A 22543-nucleotide genomic window follows, 5' to 3' on the forward strand; every position below is an offset into this window, starting at 1 on the left:
AGCATTTTCCTGCTCTTTCCAATGGGTACCATTGGATTCCAGGAAGGAGCTATATTAAGCAAGGAATGAACATAGAAACCCAAGTTTAGAAGTTGAAAACAATGAAAGAAAAATTCACTGCTCGCTCATCTTCTTCCTGATTTTGATCAAATACACAAGCTAATCATCCAAAATCCTCTTCTACACCTGGATAAATTTAGTTTTGTTTTACAAGCTAAATGGAAAAAACATTTCTGGGCTATAAGGTAGTTTTACGTCATTTCAACTATCATTAATAGCGGATCAACCCCTTGGCCTCGCTCCACCAACTGTAGCTGATGGGAAAGAGGCTCTTTTTCTCTTTGTGTTGATAGGAAAAAGAGTAATTTAGTGAGGCAATGAATGAGATGAAATGCATTTCCAAAACTCCCAAATGGTTGCTGTCCTCCCGTTAACATTTGTCACTTCCAAACAACGATATTTTCTATTTGTATAAATGCGATAATAATTTATGTAAAGATTCAAACTTCTTTAACTTTTTATATATTTAAAGACTAAACAGGATCTGTAAAGTTCGAACTATGTAACACCCGACATGTGAGGAGATTGTATCGACACTCACAGATACACTTCCCGTCCAACCATTTCTGCAAGAGAAACGGTACGAGGCAGATTTGCCAACCTACCACTTTTGAGACTAACATTCAGCAATATTCGTGGCTTTTGCAATAGTTGATCAGAGTTTATTTTTTCATACTTGATTACTTGGTTCCAATTTAGGTGGCTAAAATTGTAAAAAATGAATTGCTTTATTTCTGTTATTTTTATACTTCTGAGGAACACTGCTAAGCACTGCGGGCCCTGCCGTCTGCTCCGAATCAGTCGTATTAGTAAGGCTATATCTGTGGTGGTCCGTGGATTACTCGCTCATCCTAAAGTAAATTTTTCTCAGTAACAACCCTTTGGCTTCCAAGCAAAGTTATTTTACTTGCTTGATAATTATATTTTATGATAATCGGTTAAGTGCAACAATGCAATATTTTGTCATATTATTAAATTAAGTATTATATGTTTAATTTTACCAGTTATACACTGAAATGTAATGATAGGCTGTCATCTTGTTAATGTCTTAGCTATCACTATATTTCTGTGGAGCTCTGGAATTCATGTATTTCTTTCACCTTGGTTTACTGCTTGCCATTATAGGAAGCCCTATATATGTCACATCCAATTTGTGCACCTGCTCATTGCACGTATGGGGCAAGGCAGTTGCCCAGTAAATGAAATGAGCATGTACACAAATTGGATATCACAAACTGGAAGTGATTGATAAGTTCATGGCCTAAGGTGGAAGGAGTCTATTTTACAAAACCTAGCAATTTTCAATTATCTGAAGCAGAAATGCCACAAAAGTTATTAACTTCAAACTTTCTGCATATTCACTCAGAGTTGAACTACACGTGCAGGTACCGAGAGCTGTATAACTTCAGGCCTTCGAACTTAGGCCACGAACTTATCAATCAAGCAATCTCCCAACACACACCCCTCCCCCCCACAGCTCCGGCAGCTAAAAACTTACCACTGCAGCCCTGCTCCTCAGCCGTCCGGCAGAGCTCGGGCCCGGCCCTTTCCCAATGCAACTGGCCCCCGAGTTACACAACACCGGGATCATTCCCTGATCGAACCGGAGAACCGCCAACAGCGGCAGTCGGCACTGCGCATGCGTTCAGCAGGCGTTTCTCCGCAGCGCCACCGATTGCCGGAGGTCTGCACATCGTCGCCGAAGGCCGGAGATCCGCACAGCGCCACCAGTGGCCGGAGATCCATACAGCGTCACCAGTGGCCGGAGGCGGGAGGGACAACGGAGAGGTAAATCACAAAAACGACAAAGTCTGCAGATTCTGGAAATCCAAAGCAACACAAACAAAATGCTGGCCGAACACAGCAGGCCGGGTAGCAAAGGGAATGGAAAGCAGAATGAATATGTTTGGACACCGGGAAGTCACGCTCGGAGTGGATAGTTCAAAGGTTAGTTTATTATTAAAGCAGGTATCCCTAAATAACGCTCAGTTTTTTTCTTTCTCCAGAGAACCACGAATCAAAGAAAGAGCATGAAAGTCGTACACAGAGAAAAATCAAACTTCTACCCCACCCCCCGGATCAAGAAGAGCGGGATCCCAATAATCAAACCCCAAAACCCAACCCTCCGCACAAAAGTGAACAATAATATCGACCCCTGATAAAAAAAACACTCCTACCCCGCACAACTGCGGAGGAGCCGGTGTCACCAGTGTCGAGGCGGCCGCATCGGGAGCAGCGGACACAACAGGGGACCCCGGAAGATTCACAGGTGAAGTGTCGCCTCACCTGTAAGGATGTTTGGACAACGGAAAGAGTTCGGCCGTCCGGCCCTTTCACTGTGACACCCCGAACTCCACATCAAATCCGTCCAAACGAATCTGGGCCAACTTTAATGACCAATAAATATAATTCCTCTCAGCGATCAGCTGTCTGAATGATCCCTTGACTCTGAGAGGAAGGGGTGTCTATGGTCCACACTGTCAGGGTGTTGAGTTTACCAGGAGACAAAGACTGCAGGGACGGGAAGATTTCTGTTGACTAATACACTGTGTGTGGACCCCGCTGGGAATTCTGGTGTTGTGACCCGGATCATGACAAACACCACGCTGCCCACTCCACCAACAACACGGCACAGCCGGACACATAACAGGGGACTTTACATCCCACAACACTGGATTCAGTGATGAAACCCGTGATTAATGTTGTTGTCCCACTGAAATCATAAGGAATGCCAATTAAGGTGCTTTTAAATGCGAGCGCTCCCTTACAGGTGACGTCACACAGACTCCCCTTTGCGCCTGACGTCACGCATGTGCTCCCCCACACCTGGATCTGCCCTCACGTCTTAAATAACTAAATGTTAGATAGATAACGTATGGGGAAAGAAGGAGAGGAGGGGCATTAACAGAAGTTAATCAATAGTAATCAATATTCAGTTTCAATAAAAAGAGTAATCAATAGTCATACCATCAGGTTGTAATATCAGGTGTTGTTCCTCCAACCTGAGTGTGGCTTCATCTTGAAGTAGAGCAGGCCATGGACAGACATATCAGAATGGGAATGGGACGTGGAATTAAAATGTGTGGCCACTGGGAGGTCCTGGTTTCTCTGACGGACTGAGCGTGGGTGTTCAGAAACACAAGGATGCGCAAGTAGAGAATATGACAGAGGATGGTTTCGATCCATCGACCCCTGGATTATGGACCACTCTGCTACTAACCGGAGTAACTCAGCAGATCCGGGCAGTATGTATGGAACTGAATACAAAGGGAACGTTTCGGGCCGGGTCCTTTTATTGGAACTGGAAATGAAGAGGGGAGAGGAAATATCATTGAGTGAGTTAGAATGTGTGGGTTGCTTTTCTGTGAGACTCGGAGCTCAGGGTCTGTCTTTAAACAGCACATTCCTCAGAACAGGGAGCGGACTTTCTGCTGAAACCAAATCCAACTGGTTCGAAGTTTCACTCTCAGTCACGCAAACAAAGTCACTTTAGAATTCTATATGTCTATTTAATGAATAGAATGAATGTACAAGGGTATAATGTACAATTAAATGAATGTACAAGGGTATACGTGCTATAGTAGGGACAGAAATGTGGGCGGACGGGGTGGGGTGGCCCTGTTGGTGAGGAATGAGATTCATTCCTTTGCAAGGGGGTACATAGGATCAGGAGAAGTAGAGTCTGTGTAAATAGAACTGACGAACAGTAAGGGCAAAAGGGCCCTAATGGGTGTTGTCTACAGGCCCCCAAACAGTAGCATGGATATTGGATGCAAGTTGAATAGGGAGTTAACATTGGCATGTGGCAAAGATAAAGTCGCTGTAGTTAAGGGGGATTTCAACATGCCGGTGAACTGGGAGAATCAGGTTGGTGCTGGACCCCAGGATAGGGAGTTTGTAGAGTGCCTACGGGATGCATTCTTGGAACAGCTTGTATGAGAGTCGATCAGGGACAAGGATATTCTGGATTTAGTGTTATGTAATGAACCGGATTTGATAAGCGATCTTGAAGAAAAGGAGCCATTAGGAGGTAGTGACCATAATATGATAAGTTTTTATCTGCAATTTGAGAAGGTTAAGGGCAGATCGGAGGTGTCAGTGTTGCAGTTGATCAAAGGAGACTATGGAGCCATGAGGGAGGAGCTGGCCAAAGTTAAATGGACAGATATTCTAGCAGAAAAGACAGTGGAAGAGCAATGACAGGTATTCTTGGGAATAATGCACAAGGTGCAAAATCAGTTCATCCCCCGGAGAAGGAAGGATTCAAAGGGGGGAAAGGGGCCACAGTGGTTGACAAAGGAAGTCAGAGATTGCATAGCATTAAAAAAAAGAGAAGTATGACAGAGCTAAGGTGAGTGGGAAGACAAATGATTGGGAAATTTTTAAGGAACAACAGAACTTAACGAAAAAGGCAATACGGGGAGAAAAAAAATGAGGTACAAACGCAAGCTAGCCAAGAATATAAAAGAGGATAGCAAAAGCTTTTTTTTTAGGTATGTGAAGAGAAAGAAGATAGTTAAGTACAATATTGGGCCCTTGAAGAATGAATTGGGTGAAATTGTTATGGGAAACAGAGAAATGGTAGAAGAATTTAATAAGTACTTTAGATCTGTCTTCTCTAGGGAAGACACAAGCAATTTCCCAGATGTATGGATGGGCCAAGGGCATAGGTTAACAGAGGAAATGAAACAGATTGACATTAGGAAGGAAACGTTGATGAGTAGACTGATGGGACTGAAGGCTGACAAATCCCCAGGTCCAGATGGTCTGCATCCTAGGGTATTAAAGGAGGTGGCCCTGGAAATTGCGGATGCATTGGTAGTCATTTTAAAATGATCCTTATTTCAGGATCAGTTCCTGAGGATTGGAGAATGACTAATGTTATCCCACTTTTTAAGAAAGGAAGGAGGGGGAAAACAGAGAACTATCGTCCTGTCAGCCTAACGTCAGTAGTGGGGAAGATGCTAGGGTCCATTACTAAAGATGAAATAGTGGCATATCTAGATAGCAGTGATAGGATTGGGCCGAGCCAGCATGGATTTACCAAGGGCAAATCATGCTTGATCTATCTGTTCGAGTTTTTCGAGGATGTAACCAGGATGTTGGATAAGTGAGATCCAGAGGATGTAGTGTACCTCGATTTTCAGAAGGCATTTGATAAGGGCCCACATAGGAGATTGGTGGGTAAAAACAGAGCTCATGGCATTGGGGGTAAGATATTGACATGAATAGAAAACTGGTTGGCAGATAGAAAGCAAAGGGTAGTGGTGAATGGGTGTTTCTCGGAGTGGCAGGTGGTGACTAGTGGGGTGCCAGAGGGCTCATTTTTTGGACCACAGCTGTTTACGAATTACATCAACGATTTAGATAAATGCATCGAGAATAACATCAGCAAGTTTCCTGATGATACTAAGCTGGGTGGCAGTGTGACATGTGATGAGGATGTTAGGAGAATTCAGGGTGACTTGGATAGGCTGGGTGAGTGGTCAGATACTTGGCAGATGAAGTTAATGTGAATAAGTGTGAGGTTATCGACTTTGGGAGTCAGAACAGGAAGGCAGATTATGATCTGGACGGTGTAAAGTTAGGTAAGGGAGAAATACAAAGAAATCTAGGAGTCCTTGTTCATCAGTCACTGAAGGTGAATGAGCAACAGCAGCAGGCAGTGAAGAAGGCTAACGGAATGTTGGCCTTTATCACAAAGGGAATTGAGTACAAGAGCAAGGAAATCCTTTTGCATTTGTACAGGGCCCTGGTGAGACCACACTTGAAGAATTGTGCACAGTTCAGGTCTCCAGGGTTAAGGAAGGACATCCTGGCTGTCGAGAAAGTGCACTGTATATTCACAAGGTTAATTCCTGGGATGTCCGGACTGTTTTACGCAGAGCTGTTAGAGAGACTGGGCTTGTATACGCTGAAATTAAGGAGATTGAGAGGGGATCTAATTGCAATATATAAGATGATTAAGGGATTCGACAAGATAGAGGCAGGAAATATTTTCCAGATGCTGGGAGAGTCCAGTACCAGAGGGCATGGTTTAAGAATAAAGGGTAGGTCATCTAGAACAGAGTTAAGGAGAAACGTCTTCTCCCAGAGAGTTGTGGGGATGTGGAATGCACTGCCTCAGAAGGCAGTGGAGGCTAATTCTCTGGATGCTTTCAATAAGGAGCTAGATAGGTATCTTATGGATAGGGGAATCAAGGGAGGTGGGACAAGGCAGGAACAGGGTATTGATAGTAGATGATCAGCCATGATCTCAGAATGGCGGTGCAAGCTTGAATTGCCGAATGGTCTACTTCTGCACCTATTGTCTATTGTCTATTTCTGTACATGCAAAGATGCTAAACTGTTAATAGTTAATAGTTTAACTATTAACTATTTCTTCTTCAGGGAAGAGCAATAAACCAATGAATATGTAATTTATCTTAAAGGATGGGCTTGAACCAGCTACGTAACCGATTACAGTTGCTGCCCTAGTTGCTGTGAGATTGCAGAATTTGACTATTTTTACTTCAAACTCACATATTTGCAGTTGTTTTAAAAGTATTTTTCCACAATGCTTTTAGGAAAAATCACTCCATGACATTATTCACAAATGTGAAATTCTTTAATACAAAGACATTACACAGTGTATGAAACGTGTATGTTTCCCTGTTAAAGGAAACATGCTAAATACCCCTTAATTTTGTTGATGTAAGTTTAAAAGTGCGGAGCAAAATGGAGAGTGAGAATGTAATCAATGAGGGAGGGGTGAGGGAAACGGATTTCAGGCAGAAGTGGTTTCGAGTGTGGGGTGAGCACGATGGTTGTTGGGAAAGGATGGGTGAGTGTGATGTGTGCGGAACAGAATGAGGTAAGTGCAGAGATTGGAGGAAAGAGATGTAGAAGAAAGCATCGGCTCACAACAGGAAGGGTCTGGAAACCATAGAAAGGGTGAGAGGAGATTTACAAGGATTTTGCCTGGATTGGGGAGCATTCCTTTTGAAAACAGGTTGAGTGAACTCGGCCTTTTCTCCTTGGAGCGTCGGAGGATGAGAGGTGGCCTGATAGAGGTGTACAAGATGATGAGAGGCATTGATCGTGCGGGTTGTCAGAGGCTTTTTCCCCAGGGCAGAAATGGCTAACACGAGAGGGCACAGTTTTAAAGTGCTTGGAAGTAGCTGCAGAGGAGATGGCAGGAGTAGGTACAGAGAGTGGCGAGTGCGTGGAATGGGCTGTTGGTGACGGTGGTGGAGTTGGATATGACAGGGTCCTTTAAGAGGCTCCTAGATAGGTACATGGAGCTGAGTGAAATAGGGAGTTATGGGTAACCCTAGGTGATTTCCAAAGTAAGGACATGTTCGACTCAGCTTTGTGGGCCGAAGGGCCTGTATTGTGCTGTTGACTTTCTTTGTTTCAATGAAAGAGAACGACAGTGAGGAGGTATGGATGAGTGAGAGAGGTGCTGTGACTGGACGGAATAATTAGACTAACTCTTTATTCATCCACAGTGCAAAGGTTGATAGACGTGGCTAATCACAAATCACTGAGCAAATCCAGGGTGAGATTCCAGTTTTTGGTCTTTGTTTTCCACACCAGGAGTTTCACCAGGGTCTGGTGTAAGCGGCTGTCTGGCGTTGCACATTCCACATTCCAGTGAGTGGTCACTCTGCGAAAATGAAACCCAACAGGTTCAACATTTCAATCTCATTCCGATGTGAAAGCATTCACATTAGTATTCCGCTTAACTATCTCTGGTGCAGCGAAGGTCAGTGAATCTGAAAACTGATATAAAGATCAGTACCAATGGTCTCGAAACTGCAACGTTATCAATTAACTGCTTGCTGTGAGTTTCCAGACTTGTACTACTATTTCCTTCAGACTCACATTATCTACAGTTGTCTCTAAAAAATTATTTCGTGATTCTTAAAAAAAAAATCAGGTTGTGACATTTACCAGACCATATGACTTGGAGCAGAATTCAGCCTATCGATTCAGCTCCGCCACTCCATCATGGCTGACCCCTGATCCCACTCAACCCCATACATCTGCCTTCTCGCCATAACCTTTGATGCCCTGACCGATTAGGAGACTATCAACCTCTGCCTTAAATATTCCCACAGACTTGACCTCCACTACAGTCTGTGGCAGAGCATTCCACAGATTCACTACTCTCTGTCTAAAGAAAAAAATAATTTTTTCATCTTTTCTAAAGAGTTACCCATCAATTTTGAGGTTGTTTCCTCTAGGTTTGGATACACCCACCAACGTCTCCACATCTAAACTCGCCGGTCCTTTCAACATTCGGTAGGTTTCAATGAGATCCCCCAGCATTCCTGTAATTCCAGTCAGTACAGGCCCAGAGCTGCCACATGCTCCTCATATGTGAACCCCTTCATTGCTGGAATCATCCTCATGAACCTCCTGCGGTCACTTAACGATGACAACACATCGTTTCTGAGATATTGGACACAAATCTGTTGACAATACTGAAAGTATGGCCCGATTAGTGTCTCATAAAGACTTAGAATTTTCTCCTTGCTTTTATATTCTATTCCCTTTGAAATAAAGAACAGCATTGCATTTGCCTTCTTCACTACAGACTCAACCTTTAAATGAACGTCCAAGGAAATTAACCTTGCACGAGTACTCATGATCCTTTCTGCACTTGTGATGTTTGAACCTTCTCCCCATTTAGATGATAGTCTGCACTATTGTTCCTTTTACCAGAATGTGTTATCATACATTTCCCAACATTGTATTTCCTTTGAAACTTTTTGTCCATTCTTCCAATTTGTCTGAGTCATTGCTTCATCCGCACTACCTATTGCTCCACCTATCTTCGTATCATCCACAAACTTTGCCACAAAGCCATACATTCCATTATCTAAATCAGTGATAAATAATGTGAAGAACTGTGGTCCCAATACTGACCCCTGAGGATCACCACTAGTCACCGGCAGCCAACGAGAAAAGGCCTCTGATATTCCCACTGACAGCCTTCTGCCTCCCAACCATTCCTCTATTCCAGTAATGCCACAGGATTTTAGCTTTTTAAGCAGCCTCATGTGTGGCACCTTACCAAATGTCTTCTGAAAATGTAAGCAAAGTATATCCACTGTCTTCCCTTTGTCCACCCTGCTGGTTACTTCCTCAAAGAACTCTAGTAGGTTTATCGGGCAAGATTTCTCTCCACAAAAACCATGATGACTTTGACTTATTTTATCATTTGTCTCCAAGTACCCCGAAACCTCATTCTTAATAATAGACTCCAACTCCTCCCCAACCACTAACATAAGGACAACTGGCCTATAATTTCCTTTATTTTTTACGGTCCTCGCATCTTAAAGAGCGGAGTGACATTTACAATCTTTCAGTCCAACAGATCTGCAGGTGAAGTGTTGCCTCTCTTGGAAGGACTGGCAGGTGTAGCATTCTGGCCGCCTACAGAGATAAGTGCCAGGAGGCAGATTAGTGGGGACGGATCACTGCGGAAGTGTAGGTGAGTTAGCGTTAGTGTTAGGATCCTTTTTTGAGATGACTGAAGTTGTGGAGAATGTTGTGTTGATGCAGAACCTGACTGGGTGGTAGTTTATGACAAGAGGAACACCATCACTGTTAAGGCAGAAGGAAATGGAGGAGAGTCGGGTGAGAGCAGCATCAGTGGGAGAGGACGGGAAACGACATTCTTTGAAGAAGAACATCTGTGATGTCCTGAAGTGAAAATCCTCACCCTGGGAATAAATCTCAACACCCTCCTCTCAGCACCTCCCTCCCCAAGCACCCCCTCTCTCAGCACACACCACCCCTCAGCACCCCTTTCCCCAAGCACACCCCTCTCAGCACCTCCCTCCCCAAGCACACCCCCTCTCTCAACACACCCCCTCCCTCCACCCTTTCTCAACACCCTCCTCTCAGCACCTCCCTTCCCAAGCACACCCCCTCTCTCAACACACCCCCTCCCTCCACCCTTTCTCAACACCCTCCTCTCAGCACCTCCCTTCCCAAGCACACCCCCTCTCTCAACACACCCCCTCCCTCCACCCTTTCTCTACACCCCCCTCTTAGCACCTCCCTCCCCACGCACAACTCCTCTCAGCACACACCACCTCCCTCAACACCCCACCCCTCCCTCCACCCTCTCTACCCGCGCACACCCCCTTCCCTGCGCATCCACTCTCTTTGCACTCCCCTGTCTCAGCACACACCCCTTCTCTCAACACATCCCCCTCTCTCAACACTTCCCTTCCCTCAACACCACCCTCCCTACCTCCATCTCCCTCTGCTACGCAGCATCGCCCTGCAAAAGTTACTCTACTATCTACCCCTGCCGTCCCACTCCCTACTCATCCCCTCCCTCTCACACCCCCCCTCACCCGGAGGGGCGGATATAAAGTGGGGAAAGAGAAGAGGGGTGCGAAGGGGATAGACAGGCCGTACCTGGAGAGGAAAGAGAAGACGTGGGATGAAGCCGCGAGAGATCGGGGAAGGGTGTAGGGAAAGAAGGAAGGGGAGAGTAGGGAAAGGGCAAGGAGCGTCTAGCGGGTAGGAGAGTGTATGGGATGAGGAGAGAGCGGGAGGGGGAGGAGAGAACGGAGTTAGGTGGGGAAGAGAGCGCGGGAGGAAAAGAAGACGGGGGGTGGGATTGGGAGGAGAGCACAACGGGGAGGGGCGGCTGGGAGGAGAGCGAGTGTTTTTGTAATGAGCGACTGACACTGTATAACCAAATGATCTCGGGTGTAGCGGCTCAGACTGAAATCTGCGTGCACGGTGAGCACCGTTCACCCGGGACCGCACTGAACTCGGTCCGGTTTCAACATCACAGTAAGTGTTGTCTCCGATTCTCCGGAATCAGGGAACGTTTTCAACGGGATTCGGCTTCTGTCGGGACCGGGAGGGAATTCAGTGGGAGAAGGGGAATCTGAAATCTTCAAATTAACGAATTAATTATTGACCAAATGGATTAAAAGAAACGATTACCTTCAATTGCAAACCTTCCCCAGTTGTTCTCGTCGCTGCAGAAAAGCCTTTCGCACCGACAATGATATGCGAAATGTCTCCACGGGGCAGGGAAATAGTCTCTGTCCCTCTTCTCCCTCTCACCCCTCTCACTCCCTGTCACTCACTCACTCACATACACACGAAAAACTATTCGGAAAACAGAGCTACTCTGAGATGTTGCCGTTCGGATCGTCGCAGTGGACAATGCCGCATATATTTATTTAATTAAATTGTGTATTTTTAATAGATATGTAAAAACTCTTAAAGTCCGATCGGAATTCAAAGAAGTCGAAATTCAGATTGCAGACACTGGTGAACTTTCTTTTCTGTATCATCGGTGTTTTTATTGTTTTTCCCTGTAATAGAAATATTTGAACAGTGTTAAATTAGCTTTGTTCACAGTTGAAGGTGAGTGCGGAAAGTCGAACTGGTTTGTATGGTACAGAGAATCGTGCTGTGAGTTTTCAAAGATTAGCAACACCCCCCCCCCCTTCCCCTCCTCCCCCGAAGCTACTAAATGACCCTCGCCTGACTGTCTGCTGTAAAGATAGAATCTACCCACACGGAAACTGAACATTCTTAAGGTGAGAATAATTCAGCATCTGATATTTATTTCCGATCTTTATTTCCAACCGACACGTTACCTGTGTTTTGGATTAGTGATCAAGAAGTTACTTGCAAACAAGAGAAAATTTACAGATTCAGGAGCAACACACACGAAATGTTGAAGAAACTTAGCAGGCCAGACAGCATCTAGGAAAAGAGTGAACGGACGACGTTTTGGGCCAAAATCCTTCGATAGGACTCCTTTCCGAGATGTTGCCTGGCCTGCTGAGTTCCTCCGGCATTTAGTGTGTTTTGCAAGAAGTTATTCGCTCTATTTCAAGTCTCCTCTGTCGGTCGTGGTATTTGTGTTCTTGCATTATCCTGTCTGCACGGTTGAGATTCTCTACAGTTTATGTCAAGGTTAAAAACAGTTCCCGAATCAGGGGTTACGATTCGAAAGCAAGCCTGAGAAAAGTTGTTTAGCCAACACGGCTTCTAATAATAGAAAACAGAACCGCGTTACAATAAGTATCTGTTACTAAAAGTTAAATTAAATAAGTATTGCAAAAATGAATTCAGTGAAGTACGTTCGTGGGTTCCATGTCAATTCCGAAATGGGATGGCAGAGGGAAGGAAGCCGTGCCTGACTAGACGAGTGTGTGCCCTCAATCTCCTGTACCACCTTCCTGGTGATACCAACGAGAAGAGGGCATCTCCTTGCTGAAGCAGATCCCTAATGATTGATGCCACGGTTTTGTAATGGCTGCCGTGCATTCTTTGTAACTGCATCGGAATGCTGGGCCCTGGAGATCCTCAGAGGTGCTGACACACAGGGACATGAAGTTGCTCTTCCTGGGCACTGGTATAATTGTTAGCCTTCTAAGGGATGTTCAAACTTCCAACTGCAGCAAAAATGACCCCATCTCTGAAGCATTCACAGAATACAACTCCTGTTTCTCTGGGGTGGCTGAAATCCCTTGTAAATCTGTGTGACGACAGCACCCACCATTTCCTCACTCTCCTGAAATTGGCGGAGACACCAAAAAATTCCCACGATGTATTTTATTGAAGGAAAGGCAGATGAGCTTAGGTCATGGATTAACACATGACATTATGATATTGTCACCATCAATGAGACTGGCTTGCAGAGAACTGGCAGATCAATAATCTGGGGTTCTGTTGTTTTGGACAGGACAGAGCGTGAGGGATTAAAGGGGTAGGGGTGGTTTCACTCAGGGAAACTGTCACGGCAGTGTGCAGTAAGAGCAGATGGGAGAACTCATCTAGTGAGGTTTTATGGGTAGATCGAAGAAATAAAATTTGTTTGAACATGTTAATGGGTCTATCTTATAGACCACCCAAGAGTCTGTGGGATTTAGAGGATCAAGTTAGTAGACGTCAGAGAATATTGCAAGAACCATAATTTGTTATAATATGATTTTAACCCTCCACATACAGACTGGAACTCTCATACTGTAGATGTACTCATGTAGTTGACAAATGTCTAACAGAAGTTTCATTAATCAGTACATTGAAGTCCCAAAGACTCAAGTGTGATACTTGATCTCCCATTGGGGACTGAGACAGGACAGAGGTAATAGAAGTCTGTGTAGGGAAACTGTTTGCATCTGGTGATCCCAATGTCATCAGATTCAAAGTAAGTATGGCGAACGACAGCTCTGCTCCGTGGTATTGAGGCCCTGGTAAAGAAAACAAAACGTACAAACAAGCTGGATGAACTCAGCAGGTCGGGCAGCATCCGTCATCAGACTGATTAGGGACATCCAACATGACTTTGTGTGTTCTGGACAATCAATTGAGTTTTTCAAAGAGGTTACAATGAATGTTACCAGGAAAGTTGATGAAGGCAACGCTCTAGATATTGTCTACATGGACTTTAGCAAGGCATTTGACAAGGTCCCGCATAGGGTGTTGACCAATAAATTTCATTGTCTTGGCATTCAAGTTGATTTATTAAATGGGAGTAGACATTAGCATAGAGGAGGAAGGCAGAGAGTGGTAGCAGATGGTTGCCTCTCTGACTGGAGACCCGTGACTTGTGGATTTCCAGAGGGATCGGTGCTGATATCCGTTGTTGTTTGTCAACTTTATCAATGATCTCGATGATAATTAGATTATCCGGATCAGCAAATTGGCAGATGAAACCAAGTTCGGGGTGTATTTGACAGCGAGGAAAACTAACAGAGCTGACAGCGAGATCTGCGCCAGGAGTAAAAATGTCTGACAATGGCAGATGGAGTTTAATGCAGGCTTGTGAGCTGTTACGCTTCAGTAGGATCAACCAGGGTGGGTCTTACACAATGAAGGGTTCGACACTGAGGGGTGCGGTAGGACAAAGGCATCCGGGAATACGGATCCATAACTCACTAAAAGTGGCAGCACACCCAGATAAGTTAGTAAAGAAATCTATGGCACATTCGCCTTCATAAATTAAAGTATTCAGTACAGGTGACTGCATGATATAAGATAGTTATGAGGCCTAATTTGTAGTATGTTTGCAGTTTATGTCACCTACCCACAGGAAAGATGTAAATAAGGTTGACAGAATACAAGGAAAATTTACAAGGATGTTGCTGCGATTGGGGGACCTGAGTTATAAGGGAAGATTGAATATGTTACGACTTTGTTCCTTGGAACGCAGACGATTTGGGGGAGATTTTATGGAAGTCTACATAATCATGAGGGGTATAGACAGGGTAGATGGGGTTGAGGGATGAGGCTAGTGAGAGTTAGGTCAGGGGACAGAGGGGAGTGAGGCTCCCATTTTTAATCGGCAAACAGCTCCCCCCCTCCCCCATGCTCATCTCAATCAGTGCGTCCTTCCCTCCCTGTCGACCATTTTAACGTATGTGACGATTTTCAGTGAGTGCGTCACTCCCTCCCTCGGTAAAACCTCTGGCCATTTGGAATAAATGACTTTTAAGAGAATTAAATTCGGCAAGTATTTCCAGCGCGGTGTGGAATGAAACCGTGGGCGGGGAGAGTTCTTGTGACAATAGTTGTCCAGATGGAAATGCAAACATCTCTCCCAGTTTTTTTCCAGTTCGTAGAAATATATAGTCGAACGTGTTTGCTTTAACTTCAGCAGAAGTGCAGCCCCCTGTACCTGAACAGGCGAGGGAGGTTTGAGCTGAAATTCTACCCATGTCAGGCAGACTTTCTTACACAGAGGGCGGAGTTCAGACCTTCCCACTGGTTGCGATGAAAGAAAAAGGAGAGATCCACACGGAAACCCGGACAGAAAGGTTAACGCAGCCTGTTTGTTTTCCTCTTTAGGGTTGCGACATTGACCCCACTCCCGCCTCCTCCCGCTGTCAGACCCGTCCTGAGCCGGTGAGAGTTAGTGTGACCCGGACTGCGGCAGTCCCGCTCTACCCCGGCTCACCCGGCCCTGTCCATCTGTAATGAGTGACCACTCCCGCCTCCTCCCGCTGTCAGACCCGTCCTGAGCCGGTGAGAGTTAGCGTGACCCGGACTGCGGCAGTCCCGCTCTACCCCGGCTCACCCGGCCCTGTCCATCTGTAATGAGCGGCGGACACATCACAGCCCAGCGGCCTCGGGAGCAGCAGCTCCGTACAGGGTGAGCACACCGTGCAGGAACATTGTTGGGGAAGTCGGACTGTGATTTCCCGGGACCACACTGAACGCCGGCCGGTTACAGCATCAGAGGTAAGTGTTGTCTATGATTCTGCACAGCTATTCAGGATTTAGAGCGAGGCTCGGATTTGGTCAAAACCGGGAGTGAATTTAGTGGGAGAAGGGAGTTCTGACACGTTAATGTTAACGAGGCAATTACTGTCCAAATGGATTAAGAGAAACGACGTATTTGCCGTCAACCAGAATTACTCTCCTGGGTGATTACTACTGAATGTGAGCAGAAAGCATTTTCACCCCGGTAGTGACATATGAAATATCCAAAGGAGCAGTCACCCGTCACCGATCTCTCTGAAACAAGATAAATCAGCAGATGCTGGAAATCTGAGCAACCCAAACAAAATGCTAAAGGAACTCTGCAGGCCAGGCAGCGTCTATGGAGAAAAGAACAGTCGACCTTCGAGACCCCAGCTAATGGAGTTTACATCGCGTCATTGGTTCTATCGCTCTTCCCTGCACCACAAAGAGTTAAACTTTCTTCACGCTTGAATGACAGTGTTTTCACTGGAACACTGGAATTTAGGAGGATGAGAGGGGATCGGATTGAAACATATAAGATTATGAAGGGATTGGACACGCTGGAGGCAGGAAAAATGTTCCCGATGTTGGGGAAGTCCAAAGCAGAGGCCACAGATTAAGAATAAGGGGTAGGGCGGTAGGCCATTTAGAACAGAGTTGAGGAAAATCTTTTTCACCCAGACACTTGTGGATCTACGGAATGATCTGCCTCAGAAAGCAGTGGAGGCCAGTTCTCTGGATGCTTTCAAGTAAGAATTAGATAAAGATTTTAAAGACAGCGGATTCAAGGGATATGGGGAGAAGGCAGGAACGGGGTACTGATTGCGGATGATCAGCCATGATCACAGTGAATGGCAGTGATGGCTCGAAGGGCCGAACGACCTACTTCTGCACCTATCGTCTATAAAACTGTACCGTCCGGCGTGAACAAACATTCCACTCTCAAAATCATTGAGATCACATGTCCCCTCCATTGCGATGTTTGTCTGAGACAGAACGTATCCTGTGCAAAAGAAAAAGAAATTATGAGAACTACTCACACTGCAGGTTATAGCGGGGGAGGGGACGGCGGGGAGAGGTGTAAAGAGGTGATGGTTCTATTGTCTAGTTGGTTGGTGGGACCTGTTGTGGATCACTGCCTGCAGCCTTGATTCCCTTCTTTCAGAAGTGTGTGGATCAAAAGAAGGTTTAACAGAGAGACATCTGCACCGTGTGAGTTGTCCTGTGAGGAAACCTCTGTGCTCTTGGCTTTTTTCAGTGATTGAGAAGAATTCGACATGACCTAAGTTTACCGGATGGTGTATACTTTGCAGTTTTTTTTAAAAATAACAATGTACTTGATTGTATCCGTAGTAGTTTGGTAAAATCAGTGGGGTATTTGATGAGAAATAAAGTATACTGCGGCTTCTTGACAGGGACGTCGACAGAATAGTTCCTGTTCTGGCAGGAACTGAAAGCAGTTGAAGACAGTCTCCCTCCTCTTCTCCCTCCACCCTTTTCACCCCCTCTCTTCGCCCTCTCCCGCTTTCTCAGACCCCACTCTCTCCCCCACTCTCCTCCACTCTCCCCCGCTCTCCCACTTCTCTTTCCCCCTCCCCTTCTCTCTCCCCATCTCCCCTCCTCTCTCCCCGCTTCTCCCCCCGACCCCCTTCTTCCCCTCCCCCCCCCCTCCCCTCTGCCCCTCTCTCCCCATCTCTCTGTGCACCCCTTCCTTCCTCTCCCCCTCTCTCTCCTCCCGTCTCTGGAATGGTCTCCTCAACATTCAGCAGAAGCAGATTATTACCATTAATTCTGTAATCCCTGCATTGTAATTATCACTGCCAGATGCATGTCTGTTTTCCTTAAAAACAACACACACACAGTAAAAATCTTGCATGTCCGTAATGCCACACAGTTTTGAAGACGATATCGAACGGGTAGAAACACTGGAAATCCTCTCCTGACGAGGGACGTATTGAAACACCACAACGTTCCCCACCCAGTACGGTCTCTGTGTGTACATGGTGCTGAGCTTCTCTTTCTGTTCCAGCGAGTCCGAGTCCCTGAACTTAGTGGGTGCAAACAGTAAGTGAGCACACCGTGAGCAATATTCAGTTGATAACACACATGTAAACCTGGGCTTCACATCATTCAGCATGTAATTCCACACCCTGCTCCACAACGCATTAAGTATATGACACAAAAGCTGATTCAAGCAAATGATTCCATTGTGCTGTCCGGTCCAGGCCTCATTGCACGGTGACACAGATTACATCCAGTATCTGTCCACAACTCGATCTGCGCCAGGGAGCAACCGCGACCCGCATCCCGGCTCCGTTCAGTTGGTGTCAACACACTAATTCATTGCAACACGCTCAGAATGCTGGAGGAACTCAGCGGGCCAGGCAGCATTTATGGAAAACAGGACAGTCGACGTTTTGGGCCGAGACCCTTCTGCAGCACCACGTTGCGGAACACCGACACTTTGTCTGCCGGAAAAAGCAGAAACTCCCAGTGGCCAGCCATTTAAATTCCACTTCCCATGCATATTCCGACATGTCAATCCCTGGTCTCCTCCACTGTTGTGGTGAGGCGACATTCAGACTGGAGGAGCAACACCTTATATTACGTCTGGGTAGCCTCTCACCTGATAGCATGATCATTAATTTCTCAAACTTCAGGTAATAGCTCCCCCCACGTCATCATTCCCCATTTCCCTTTCCCTCTCTGGCCTTAACTCTACCTGCCTATTGCCTCTCTCCGTTGCACTTTTCTTTTCCCCTGGCATTCTGTCCTTTCCTATCAGATTCCCACTTCTCCGGCCGTGTATCACTTTCACCAATCAATTTCCCCGCATTTTATGTCATACCTCCCCCTCCCTGTTTCACCTATCACTTTCTGCTTCTTCCTCCAACCCCCTTCTCTCTCCTTCTAGCTCTGAACCAACATCTTTCTTTTTTTAGTTTTCTCCAGTCCTGCTGAAGGGTTTGGGCCCGAAACTTCGACTGTACTCCTTTCTGTAGATGCTTCTTGGCCTGCTGAGTTCCTCCAGCATTTCGTGTTTGTCGTTTGGATTTCCAGCTTCTGCAGACTTTCTCTTGGCATTAATTTATTGTATACTTGGGGATCAATTTATTTTCAGACTGAAAACGGTAGTGACAGCTAAAGGCAAAGATCGTTGTGGGCTTATTGGAAAGACACAACATCAGGACGGGCAATGTGAAGTCGGGTGAAAAGTTATGCTTTTGGAATAATATTTTCTTTTGAACTCTGGTCCTTCAATTTCACCAGATTTAACTGTGCTTCCACTGCCTGGAGCTCCACTGATCTCAGAGTCAGCCCTTTGATAAAGCAAATTTCAAAATTTGTCCACAATGGGGCCAGTAAAATAATGGGCAAGGCGGCAACTGTGTCGAGATTACAATCTGGAGATAACCTCGCCCTAAAAAGTACAAGAAGATAAAAATATATTTCACCTTCAGATGAGCGTTCACTTGCTGGAGATAAGTGACCTGATCAAGCAGATAAAATTATCACTAATGGGTCTATTTGCGTTCCTCCCGTTCAGATCCCTGAAAGTTGCCTCACGGGGATGCGGGGGTTTATGGGGGGGGGGGGGGGGGTGCTATGTTTACTGAATGATGAAAATCCCTTTAACATTAAATTCACTGGATGTGTTTTTGTCAGCCAGAGGATGTTGAAGCGAGATTTAATAAAATTCACATGCTGAATTTACTGTGACCGACCTAGTTCAATTTGTGATCTCAGCGTCTTAATCCTGCCTCTCACCTGTAACATGTCACTCACATGTCCTTCAAGGACCATTACACTGCACAGATTACAGAATTATTTGCAATAATGTGCTTCTCCTGAATATTGAGGAGGTCATTCCAATGAGACACTAGACCCAGAGAGAAAAAAAAAAACAACTCAACTGTCTACAACTGGCGATAGCCAGTTTCAGTTCTCCCACAACAGAGACTATTTTGTTCACGTCCCTGTCAAGACGCCGCGGGATACTTTATGTCTCATCAAAGACCCCACTGATTTTACCAAACTGCTATGGATGCAATCAAATACCTTGTTTTTTTTTAAAAAAAATACTGCGATGTATAGACCACCCTGTAAACTTAGGTCATGTCGAATTCTTCTCAATCACTGAAAAAAGCCAAGATCACAAAGGCTTCATCACAGGACAACTCACAAGATGCAGATAACTCTCTGTTAAACCTTCTTTAGATCTCTCACCTACCCACACACTTCTGACAGAAGGGCATCAACACTGCCGGCGGTGATCCACTACAGGTCTCTACAACCGATTATATAATGGAACCATCAGCTCTTTAAATCCCCCGTCCCCTCGCTATAATCTGCAATGTGGGTAGTTCTCATAAATTCACCCTCTCCCTGCAGCTACCGACCGAAATGACGCCTAGGATGGACAGATAGTGTTGTTACGAACCTCATAACTGGGTCACTTACCAACAAAGACAGAGAGGTCCTTTGAAGTCTGATGATAGGATTTTTAACAGTATTTATTAGTAAAAATACACAAAAATAATATCAATGCAAACTTACAGATAATATACGTCGTCAATACTAAATCTAAAAGTGCGGGTACAATAATAATCAATAAGAAATAGCTGTATCGTTGTCTAGGGGATAAATGTATTGTCCGATGGAAATATAAAAGTCACTCTGTTCACGCAGGCTGCAGCCTTTGGTTGGAGAGAGAGAGAGAGAGATTTGGAGAACCTTGCCACTTCCTTTTATGATTTCGATCCGTCAGAGTCTCGTTGGGGTGGCCGTTCACTTGTGGTTTCTCCTTTAGCTAAGCCGTTCTTCCGTGGGGAGGCCGCCAACCCCAGGCAAGGGAAAGGACGCACACGAACCCCCCACAGGCTGTCGCTATTAAAGGCTGTCACGGGATTCCTAGCGTTTCTCCTGGTGCGTCTGAAGAGGTTGTTCCCCAGACCCTCTTTTATCCTTACTCACGGGGTCTCAGATGTCAATTAGGTTGGGATGATGCAATCCCTCAACCAGACCACTCTGGTCATTCCCTGAGGGCTTCAATGAATAGTACAGTACTCAATACACAATTCCGTCTCCCAGAGACAATGGCCGTTATCCGTGGCTTTGTCTCGCTGGGGCCAGGACACATTCCAAAACCTTGAGGATTCTCTCTTATTTCCTGGGTCCCAGACCCGAACTAATAGCGATCTTGCGATTCTCAAAAAGGAGGGGGCGACTTTGTACCCTTCGGCCCCTCAGAGTTGTGGCACATTCGTAACAGTGTCGATCCCGCCAGCGAAGGAATAAACAAAGCGAATCGTCGGTTCCGTCAGTCAGCGATCAGTAAAGCCCCGGGTGTGGAGAGGCCGGCCTCCTGCTGGAAACTGTAGCCCGGGGACAGTTCCCAACATCTGGAAGCTAGCTCCTTCCTAGCCTTTGCTGTTCATTCGCAACTGCATTGAAAGTGCGACGTTTCCATTAACACTTCCAACTACACCAGTTTCCCGCCGGGCATGCACAGGAAGTTGATCTAATTAGTCGAAGGGAATTATTATTTCTTTCAAAAGCGATTCACCTACAGTTCTACTGTTCAATCCACCAATACGTTCTCAGTCTCATTTAAGTGTTCACAGAAGTGGTTAACGGGCTTTATGATGTTTATATTTCAGTATACAGAGCTTCTTACCGTGTACCGCGGCTCCAGGTTCTGTTACCACCCTGTCCCAGTGAGGCTGTGTTACGGGTTCTGTAAGTAATGGACACACCCAGGTTAATGTTCAGTCTGCTCCTGTTGATAATCATTAACTAAACTCAGAGCTTCATCAGCGGGTCTCTCCTTCTCCTAGTCCTTGGAACAGGGTACGTTCGGTCTCTCAAACACATCAGGATGTGGATGAAATGTGATCTCAGTGACTTAGAACGTGGAATGGTTGTTAATGCCAGACGGCGCAGTTTATAATATCGCAGAAACTGCGGATTTCCTGCGATTGTCGCCTTCAACAGGTTCAGTTTGCGGAGAACAGCACAGAAAAGAAGTAAGGCTGCGGCAGTTCCGTGAGCAAAGACTCCTTATGAATGAGAGAGATCGAAGGGAAAAGGCCAGACTGATTCTATATGTCAGGAAGACGACAGTATCTCAAATAACCACGCTGCAACAATAGCGTGCAGAGAGGCATCACTGAACGTGTAACATGTCGAAGACTGAACTGGGCGGCTTACAGCTGTAGAAGACCAGGGACATACACTCAGCGGCCACACTATTAGGTACAGGAGGTGACCGTGAGATGTACTTCAGAAAGTATTATTTCAGATAGTCTTAAGATAGACTCTATCTTTGCGCAAGGTAGCACAAAAACATACAGAGAGGAACAAATAAACAAGTGCCGAGCTCTTGATTCCGTTCCCAGTGAATTCCCTGGGCCCAAACAGTGAGTGAGTACACCCTGCGGAACGTTCAGTTGAGATCACGGTCAGCAACCCGGACCTCACACTGATCGGGATGTAACTCCACACCCCGCTCCCCAGCGCTTGAACTGAAGGACACCAAACCTCAGTCAGGCAAATGGTTGTATTGTGTCGTTCGGTACCGGCTTCCGATTGTACTGCGGTGCACAGTGACAAAGATTACATCCAGAATCTCTTTCCAATTCAGTCTGCTCCAGGGATCCTGTTTCCTTTCGGTTGGTCTGATCGAATTAATTTATTGTTTAGTTCTGGACCAGTTTATTCTCAGACTGGAAAGCCCAGTGACAGCTGAGGGCAAAGTTCAATATGGGTTTATTAGAGAGAGACACCAGCAGGACGGACTCTGTCAACTCTGGTTGGGAATACTCTTCCTTGTGAACAGTGGACAGTCGCTTTCGCCAGGTGTGACGGTACCCCATCTGCTGCAGCTGCACTGATATCAGAGTCGGGCCGTTTATAAAGCAACCTTCAATATTTGTCCACAATGGGGCCACTATAATAATGGGCAAGGCAGCAACGGTCTGGAGATAACCACGCCCTAAAGAGTACAGCAAGATAAGAATATATTTCCACAGATCAGTGTTCACTTACTGGAAATAGATAAAATTATTAATCAGATAAAAATATGACGAATGTGTCTGTTTACTTTCCTCCCGCTGGTGTGCTTCCCCGCCCTCACATTTACAGATACCGGAGCCGTTTCTCCTTACTGTGTGATGAATATTCTGTCTCCTGAATATTGAGGACGGTCATTGCCATGACACGCTGGACCCACAGAGAGGGGGAAAACATCTCAACTGTCTTCAAC

General features: G+C 45.8%; 1 protein-coding gene across 2 annotated transcripts in view; it reads left to right on the top strand.

The window, feature by feature from the left end:
• LOC132386582 (NACHT, LRR and PYD domains-containing protein 3-like) overlaps nucleotides 1-22543 on the top strand; it is a 288111-nt gene that overhangs the window by 41500 nt on the left and 224068 nt on the right. The window lies entirely within an intron of this gene.

Source organism: Hypanus sabinus, unplaced genomic scaffold (genome assembly GCF_030144855.1).
Source record: "Hypanus sabinus isolate sHypSab1 unplaced genomic scaffold, sHypSab1.hap1 scaffold_122, whole genome shotgun sequence".
NCBI lineage: Eukaryota > Metazoa > Chordata > Chondrichthyes > Myliobatiformes > Dasyatidae > Hypanus > Hypanus sabinus.